Consider the following 9,199-nt stretch of genomic DNA (forward strand, 5'->3'; position numbering starts at 1 on the left):
GATAATTTTTGAGATAGTTATTAAAACTGTTTAAAGGTTGTCAAACGTTGTTTCTCGTTGTATATCCTGAATTTGTTTAACGCATTTGTTTTGGTTACTCGACGTCTCCGTTCTCGTGTAGCCTACATATTGCGTTTTTTTTTTTAATTTGCTTACCGGGCTAAAGGTTAGCATGTTTAAAATACGTAAGTTGTTTTGTTCATCAAATTTAAGTAGATAACTCATCAGTTGTTTGCATCAGAGCGATAATTTTTGAGATAGTTATTAAAACTGTTTAAAGGTTGTCAAACGTTGTTTCTCGTTGTATATCCTTTAACTCTAGAGTTAAATTGATAAATAACGTGTAAGAATTTGTTTAACGCATTTGTTTTGGTTACTCGACGTCTCCGTTCTCGTGTAGCCTACATATTGCGTTTTTTTTTTAATTTGCTTACCGGGCTAAAGGTTAGCATGCTTAAAATACGTAAGTCGTTTTGTTCATCATATTTAAGTAGATAACTCATCAGTTGTTTGCATCAGAGCGATAATTTTTGAGATAGTTATTAAAACTGTTTAAAGGTTGTCAAACGTTGTTTCTCGTTGTATATCCTTTAACTCTAGAGTTAAATTGATAAATAACGTGTACGAATTTGTTTAACGCATTTGTTTTGGTTCCTCGACGTCTCCGTTCTCGTGTAGCCTACATATTGCGTTTTTTTTTTAATTTGCTTACCGGGCTAAAGGTTAGCATGCTTAAAAACCGTAAGTCGTTTTGTCCATCATATTTAAGTAGATAACTCATCAGTTGTTTGCATCAGAGCGATGATTTTTGAGATAGTTATTAAAACTCTTTAAAGGTTGTCAAACGTTGTTTCTCGTTGTATATCCTTTAATTCTAGAGTTAAATTGATAAATAACGTGTACGAATTTGTTTAACGCATTTGTTTTGGTTACTCGACGTCTCCGTTCTCGTGTAGCCTACATATTGCGTTTTTTTTTAATTTGCTTACCGGGCTAAAGGTTAGCACGTTTAAAATACGTAAGTCGTTTTGTTCATCAAATTTAAGTAGATAACTCATCAGTTGTTTGCATCAGAGCGATAATTTTTGAGATAGTTATTAAAACTGTTTAAAGGTTGTCAAACGTTGTTTCTCGTTGTATATCCTTTAATTCTAGAGTTAAATTGATAAATAACGTGTACGAATTTGTTTAACGCATTTGTTTTGGTTACTCGACGTCTCCGTTCTCGTGTAGCCTACATATTGCGTTTTTTTTTTAATTTGCTTACCGGGCTAAAGGTTAGCATGTTTAAAATACGTAAGTCGTTTTGTTCATCAAATTTAAGTAGATAACTCATCAGTTGTTTGCATCAGAGCGATAATTTTTGAGATAGTTATTAAAACTGTTTAAAGGTTGTCAAACGTTGTTTCTCGTTGTATATCCTTTAATTCTAGAGTTAAATTGATAAATAACGTGTACGAATTTGTTTAGCGCATTTGTTTTGGTTACTCGACGTCTCCGTTCTCGTGTAGCCTACATATTGCGTTTTTTTTTTAATTTGCTTACCGGGCTAAAGGTTAGCATGTTTAAAATACGTAAGTCGTTTTGTTCATCATATTTAAGTAGATAACTCATCAGTTGTTTGCATCAGAGCGATAATTTTTGAGATAGTTATTAAAACTGTTTAAAGGTTGTCAAACGTTGTTTCTCGTTGTATATCCTTTAATTCTAGAGTTAAATTGATAAATAACGTGTACGAATTTGTTTAACGCATTTGTTTTGGTTACTCGACGTCTCCGTTCTCGTGTAGCCTACATATTGCGTTTTTTTTTTAATTTGCTTACCGGGCTAAAGGTTAGCATGTTTAAAATACGTAAGTCGTTTTGTTCATGATATTTAAGTAGATAACTCATCAGTTGTTTGCATCAGAGCGATAATTTTTGAGATAGTTATTAAAACTGTTTAAAGTTTGTCAAACGTTGTTTCTCGTTGTATATCCTTTAATTCTAGAGTTAAATTGATAAATAACGTGTACGAATTTGTTTAACGCATTTGTTTTGGTTACTCGACGTCTCCGTTCTCGTGTAGCCTACATATTGCGTTTTTTTTTTAATTTGCTTACCGGGCTAAAGGTTAGCATGTTTAAAATACGTAAGTCGTTTTGTTCATCAAATTTAAGTAGATAACTCATCAGTTGTTTGCATCAGAGCGATAATTTTTGAGGTAGTTATTAAAACTGTTTAAAGGTTGTCAAACGTTGTTTCTCGTTGTATATCCTTTAATTCTAGAGTTAAATTGGTAAATAACGTGTACGAATTTGTTTAACGCATTTGTTTTGGTTACTCGACGTCTCCGTTCTCGTGTAGCCTACATATTGCGTTTTTTTTTTAATTTGCTTACCGGGCTAAAGGTTAGCATGTTTAAAATACGTAAATCGTTTTGTTCATCAAATTTAAGTAGATAACTCATCAGTTGTTTGCATCAGAGCGATAATTTTTGAGATAGTTATTAAAACTGTTTAAAGGTTGTCAAACGTTGTTTCTCGTTGTATATCCTTTAATTCTAGAGTTAAATTGATAAATAACGTGTACGAATTTGTTTAACGCATTTGTTTTGGTTACTCGACGTCTCCGTTCTCGTGTAGCCTACATATTGCGTTTTTTTTTTAATTTGCTTACCGGGCTAAAGGTTAGCATGTTTAAAATACGTAAGTCGTTTTGTTCATCATATTTAAGTAGATAACTCATCAGTTGTTTGCATCAGAGCGATAATTTTTGAGATAGTTATTAAAACTGTTTAAAGGTTGTCAAACGTTGTTTCTCGTTGTATATCCTTTAATTCTAGAGTTAAATTGATAAATAACGTGTACGAATTTGTTTAACGCATTTGTTTTGATTACTCGACGTCTCCGTTCTCGTGTAGCCTACATATTGCGTTTTTTTTTAATTTGCTTACCGGGCTAAAGGTTAGCATGCTTAAAATACGTAAGTCGTTTTGTTCATCATATTTAAGTAGATAACTCATCAGCTGTTTGCATCAGAGCGATAATTTTTGAGATAGTTATTAAAAACTGTTTAAAGGTTGTCAAACGTTGTTTCTCGTTGTATATCCTTTAATTCTAGAGTTAAATTGATAAATAACGTGTACGAATTTGTTTAACGCATTTGTTTTGATTACTCGACGTCTCCGTTCTCGTGTAGCCTACATATTGCGTTTTTTTTTTAATTTGCTTACCGGGCTAAAGGTTAGCATGTTTAAAATACATAAGTCGTTTTGTTCATCATATTTAAGTAGATAACTCATCAGTTGTTTGCATCAGAGCGATAATTTTTGAGATAGTTATTAAAACTGTTTAAAGGTTGTCAAACGTTGTGTCTCGTTGTATATCCTTTAATTCTAGAGTTAAATTGATAAATAACGTGTACGAATTTGTTTAACGTATTTGTTTTGGTTACTCGACGTCTCCGTTCTCGTGTAGCCTACATAGCGTTTTTTTTTTAATTTGCTTACCGGGCTAAAGGTTAGCATGTTTAAAATACGTAAGTCGTTTTGTTCAACAAATTTAAGTAGATAACTCATCAGTTGTTTGCATCAGAGCGATAATTTTTGAGATAGTTATTAAAACTGTTTAAAGGTTGTCAAACGTTGTTTCTCGTTGTATATCCTTTAACTCTAGAGTTAAATTGATAAATATCGTGTAAGAATTTGTTTAACGCATTTGTTTTGGTTACTCGACGTCTCCGTTCTCGTGTAGCCTACATATTGCGTTTTTTTTTTTAATTTGCTTACCGGGCTAAAGGTTAGCATGTTTAAAATACGTAAGTCGTTTTGTTCAACAAATTTAAGTAGATAACTCATCAGTTGTTTGCATCAGAGCGATAATTTTTGAGATAGTTATTAAAACTGTTTAAAGGTTGTCAAACGTTGTTTCTCGTTGTATATCCTTTAACTCTAGAGTTAAATTGATAAATAACGTGTAAGAATTTGTTTAACGCATTTGTTTTGGTTACTCGACGTCTCCGTTCTCGTGTAGCCTACATATTGCGTTTTTTTTTTAATTTGCTTACCGGGCTAAAGGTTAGCATGTTTAAAATACGTAAGTCGTTTTGTTCATCAAATTTAAGTAGATAACTCATCAGTTGTTTGCATCAGAGCGATAATTTTTGAGATAGTTATTAAAACTGTTTAAAGGTTGTCAAACGTTGTTTCTCGTTGTATATCCTTTAATTCTAGAGTTAAATTGATAAATAACGTGTACGAATTTGTTTAACGCATTTGTTTTGGTTACTCGACGTCTCCGTTCTCGTGTAGCCTACATATTGCGTTTTTTTTTTAATTTGCTTACCGGGCTAAAGGTTAGCATGTTTAAAATACGTAAGTCGTTTTGTTCAACAAATTTAAGTAGATAACTCATCAGTTGTTTGCATCAGAGCGATAATTTTTGAGATAGTTATTAAAACTGTTTAAAGGTTGTCAAACGTTGTTTCTCGTTGTATATCCTTTAACTCTAGAGTTAAATTGATAAATAACGTGTAAGAATTTGTTTAACGCATTTGTTTTGATTACTCGACGTCTCAGTTCTCGTGTAGCCTACATATTGCGTTTTTTTTTTAATTTGCTTACCGGGCTAAAGGTTAGCATGTTTAAAATACGTAAGTCGTTTTGTTCATCAAATTTAAGTAGATAACTCATCAGTTGTTTGCATCAGAGCGATAATTTTTGAGATAGTTATTAAAACTGTTTAAAGGTTGTCAAACGTTGTTTCTCGTTGTATATCCTTTAATTCTAGAGTTAAATTGATAAATAACGTGTACGAATTTGATTAACGCATTTGTTTTGGTTACTCGACGTCTCCGTTCTCGTGTAGCCTACATATTGCGTTTTTTTTTTTAATTTGCTTACCGGGCTAAAGGTTAGCATGTTTAAAATACTAAAGTCGTTTTGTTCAACAAATTTAAGTAGATAACTCATCAGTTGTTTGCATCAGAGCGATAATTTTTGAGATAGTTATTAAAACTGTTTAAAGGTTGTCAAACGTTGTTTCTCGTTGTATATCCTTTAACTCTAGAGTTAAATTGATAAATAACGTGTAAGAATTTGTTTAACGCATTTGTTTTGGTTACTCGACGTCTCCGTTCTCGTGTAGCCTACATATTGCTTTTTTTTTTAATTTGCTTACCGGGCTAAAGGTTAGCATGTTTAAAATACGTAAGTCGTTTTGTTCATCAAATTTAAGTAGATAACTCATCAGTTGTTTGCATCAGAGCGATAATTTTTGAGATAGTTATTAAAACTGTTTAAAGGTTGTCAAACGTTGTTTCTCGTTGTATATCCTTTAATTCTAGAGTTAAATTGATAAATAACGTGTACGAATTTGTTTAACGCATTTGTTTTGGTTACTCGACGTCTCCGTTCTCGTGTAGCCTACATATTGCGTTTTTTTTTAATTTGCTTACCGGGCTAAAGGTTAGCATGCTTAAAATACGTAAGTCGTTTTGTTCAACAAATTTAAGTAGATAACTCATCAGTTGTTTGCATCAGAGCGACAATTTTTGAGATAGTTATTAAAACTGTTTAAAGGTTGTCAAACGTTGTTTCTCGTTGTATATCCTTTAATTCTAGAGTTAAATTGATAAATAACGTGTACGAATTTGTTTAACGCATTTGTTTTGGTTACTCGACGTCTCCGTTCTCGTGTAGCCTACATATTGCGTTTTTTTTTTTAATTTGCTTACCGGGCTAAAGGCTAGCATGTTTAAAATACGTAAGTCGTTTTGTTCAACAAATTTAAGTAGATAACTCATCAGTTGTTTGCATCGGAGCGACAATTTTTGAGATAGTTATTAAAACTGTTTAAAGGTTGTCAAACGTTGTTTCTCGTTGTATATCCTTTAATTCTAGAGTTAAATTGATAAATAACGTGTACGAATTTGTTTAACGCATTTGTTTTGGTTACTCGACGTCTCCGTTCTCGTGTAGCCTACATATTGCGTTTTTTTTTTAATTTGCTTACCGGGCTAAAGGTTAGCATGTTTAAAATACGTAAGTCGTTTTGTTCATCAAATTTAAGTAGATAACTCATCAGTTGTTTGCATCAGAGCGACATTTTTGAGATAGTTATTAAAACTGTTTAAAGGTTGTCAAACGTTGTTTCTCGTTGTATATCCTTTAATTCTAGAGTTAAATTGATAAATAACGTGTACGAATTTGTTTAACGCATTTGTTTTGGTTACTCGACGTCTCCGTTCTCGTGTAGCCTACATATTGCGTTTTTTTTTAAATTTGCTTACCGGGCTAAAGATTAGCATGTTTAAAATACGTAAGTCGTTTTGTTCAACAAATTTAAGTAGATAACTCATCAGTTGTTTGCATCAGAGCAACAATTTTTGAGATAGTTATTAAAACTGTTTAAAGGTTGTCAAACGTTGTTTCTCGTTGTATATCCTTTAATTCTAGAGTTAAATTGATAAATAACGTGTACGAATTTGTTTAACGCATTTGTTTTAGTTACTCGACGTCTCCGTTCTCGTGTAGCCTACATATTGCGTTTTTTTTTTAATTTGCTTACCGGGCTAAAGGTTAGCATGTTTAAAATACGTAAGTCGTTTTGTTCATCAAATTTAAGTAGATAACTCATCAGTTGTTTGCATCAGAGCGACAATTTTTGAGATAGTTATTAAAACTGTTTATAGGTTGTCAAACGTTGTTTCTCGTTGTATATCCTTTAATTCTAGAGTTAAATTGATAAATATCGTGTACGAATTTGTTTAACGCATTTGTTTTGGTTACTCGACGTCTCCGTTCTCGTGTAGCCTACATATTGCGTTTTTTTTTTTTAATTTGCTTACCGGGCTAAAGGTTAGCATGTTTAAAATACGTAAGTCGTTTTGTTCATCAAATTTGAGTAGATAACTCAGCAGTTGTTTGCATCAGAGCGATAATTTTTGAGATAGTTATTAAAACTGTTTAAAGGTTGCCAAACGTTGTTTCTCGTTGTATATCCTTTAATTCTAGAGTTAAATTGATAAATAACGTGTAAGAGTTTGTTTAACGCATTTGTTTTGGTTACTCGACGTCTCCGTTCTCGTGTAGCCTACATATTGCGTTTTTTTTTTAATTTGCTTACCGGGCTAAAGGTTAGCATGCTTAAAATACGTAAGTCGTTTTGTTCATCATATTTAAGTAGATAACTCATCAGTTGTTTGCATCAGAGCGATAATTTTTGAGATAGTTATTAAAACTGTTTAAAGGTTTTCAAACGTTGTTTCTCGTTGTATATCCTTTAATTCTAGAGTTAAATTGATAAGTAACGTGTACGAATTTGTTTAACGCATTTGTTTTGGTTACTCGACGTCTCCGTTCTCGTGTAGCCTACATATTGCGTTTTTTTTTAATTTGCTTACCGGGCTAAAGGTTAGCATGCTTAAAATACGTAAGTCGTTTTGTTCATCAAATTTAAGTAGATAACTCATCAGTTGTTTGCATCAGAGCGATAATTTTTGAGATAGTTATTAAAACTGTTTAAAGGTTGTCAAACGTTGTTTCTCGTTGTATATCCTTTAATTCTAGAGTTAAATTGATAAATAACGTGTACGAATTTGTTTAACGCATTTGTTTTGGTTACTCGACGTCTCCGTTCTCGTGTAGCCTACATATTGCGTTTTTTTTTTAATTTGCTTACCGGGCTAAAGGTTAGCATGTTTAAAATACGTAAGTCGTTTTGTTCAACAAATTTAAGTAGATAACTCATCAGTTGTTTGCATCAGAGCGATAATTTTTGAGATAGTTATTAAAACTGTTTAAAGGTTGTCAAACGTTGTTTCTCGTTGTATATCCTGAATTTGTTTAACGCATTTGTTTTGGTTACTCTACGTCTCCGTTCTCGTGTAGCCTACATATTGCGTTTTTTTTTTTAATTTGCTTACCGGGCTAAAGGTTAGCATGTTTAAAATACGTAAGTTGTTTTGTTCATCAAATTTAAGTAGATAACTCATCAGTTGTTTGCATCAGAGCGATAATTTTTGAGATAGTTATTAAAACTGTTTAAAGGTTGTCAAACGTTGTTTCTCGTTGTATATCCTTTAACTCTAGAGTTAAATTGATAAATAACGTGTAAGAATTTGTTTAACGCATTTGTTTTGGTTACTCGACGTCTCCGTTCTCGTGTAGCCTACATATTGCGTTTTTTTTTTTAATTTGCTTACCGGGCTAAAGGTTAGCATGCTTAAAATACGTAAGTCGTTTTGTTCATCATATTTAAGTAGATAACTCATCAGTTGTTTGCATCAGAGCGATAATTTTTGAGATAGTTATTAAAACTGTTTAAAGGTTGTCAAACGTTGTTTCTCGTTGTATATCCTTTAACTCTAGAGTTAAATTGATAAATAACGTGTACGAATTTGTTTAACGCATTTGTTTTGGTTCCTCGACGTCTCCGTTCTCGTGTAGCCTACATATTGCGTTTTTTTTTTTAATTTGCTTACCGGGCTAAAGGTTAGCATGCTTAAAAACCGTAAGTCGTTTTGTCCATCATATTTAAGTAGATAACTCATCAGTTGTTTGCATCAGAGCGATGATTTTTGAGATAGTTATTAAAACTCTTTAAAGGTTGTCAAACGTTGTTTCTCGTTGTATATCCTTTAATTCTAGAGTTAAATTGATAAATAACGTGTACGAATTTGTTTAACGCATTTGTTTTGGTTACTCGACGTCTCCGTTCTCGTGTAGCCTACATATTGCGTTTTTTTTTAATTTGCTTACCGGGCTAAAGGTTAGCACGTTTAAAATACGTAAGTCGTTTTGTTCATCAAATTTAAGTAGATAACTCATCAGTTGTTTGCATCAGAGCGATAATTTTTGAGATAGTTATTAAAACTGTTTAAAGGTTGTCAAACGTTGTTTCTCGTTGTATATCCTTTAATTCTAGAGTTAAATTGATAAATAACGTGTACGAATTTGTTTAACGCATTTGTTTTGGTTACTCGACGTCTCCGTTCTCGTGTAGCCTACATATTGCGTTTTTTTTTTAATTTGCTTACCGGGCTAAAGGTTAGCATGTTTAAAATACGTAAGTCGTTTTGTTCATCAAATTTAAGTAGATAACTCATCAGTTGTTTGCATCAGAGCGATAATTTTTGAGATAGTTATTAAAACTGTTTAAAGGTTGTCAAACGTTGTTTCTCGTTGTATATCCTTTAATTCTAGAGTTAAATTGATAAAT

This window comes from Eurosta solidaginis, unplaced genomic scaffold (genome assembly GCF_040869045.1).
Source record: "Eurosta solidaginis isolate ZX-2024a unplaced genomic scaffold, ASM4086904v1 ctg00001244.1, whole genome shotgun sequence".
Classification (NCBI taxonomy): Eukaryota; Metazoa; Arthropoda; class Insecta; order Diptera; family Tephritidae; genus Eurosta; species Eurosta solidaginis.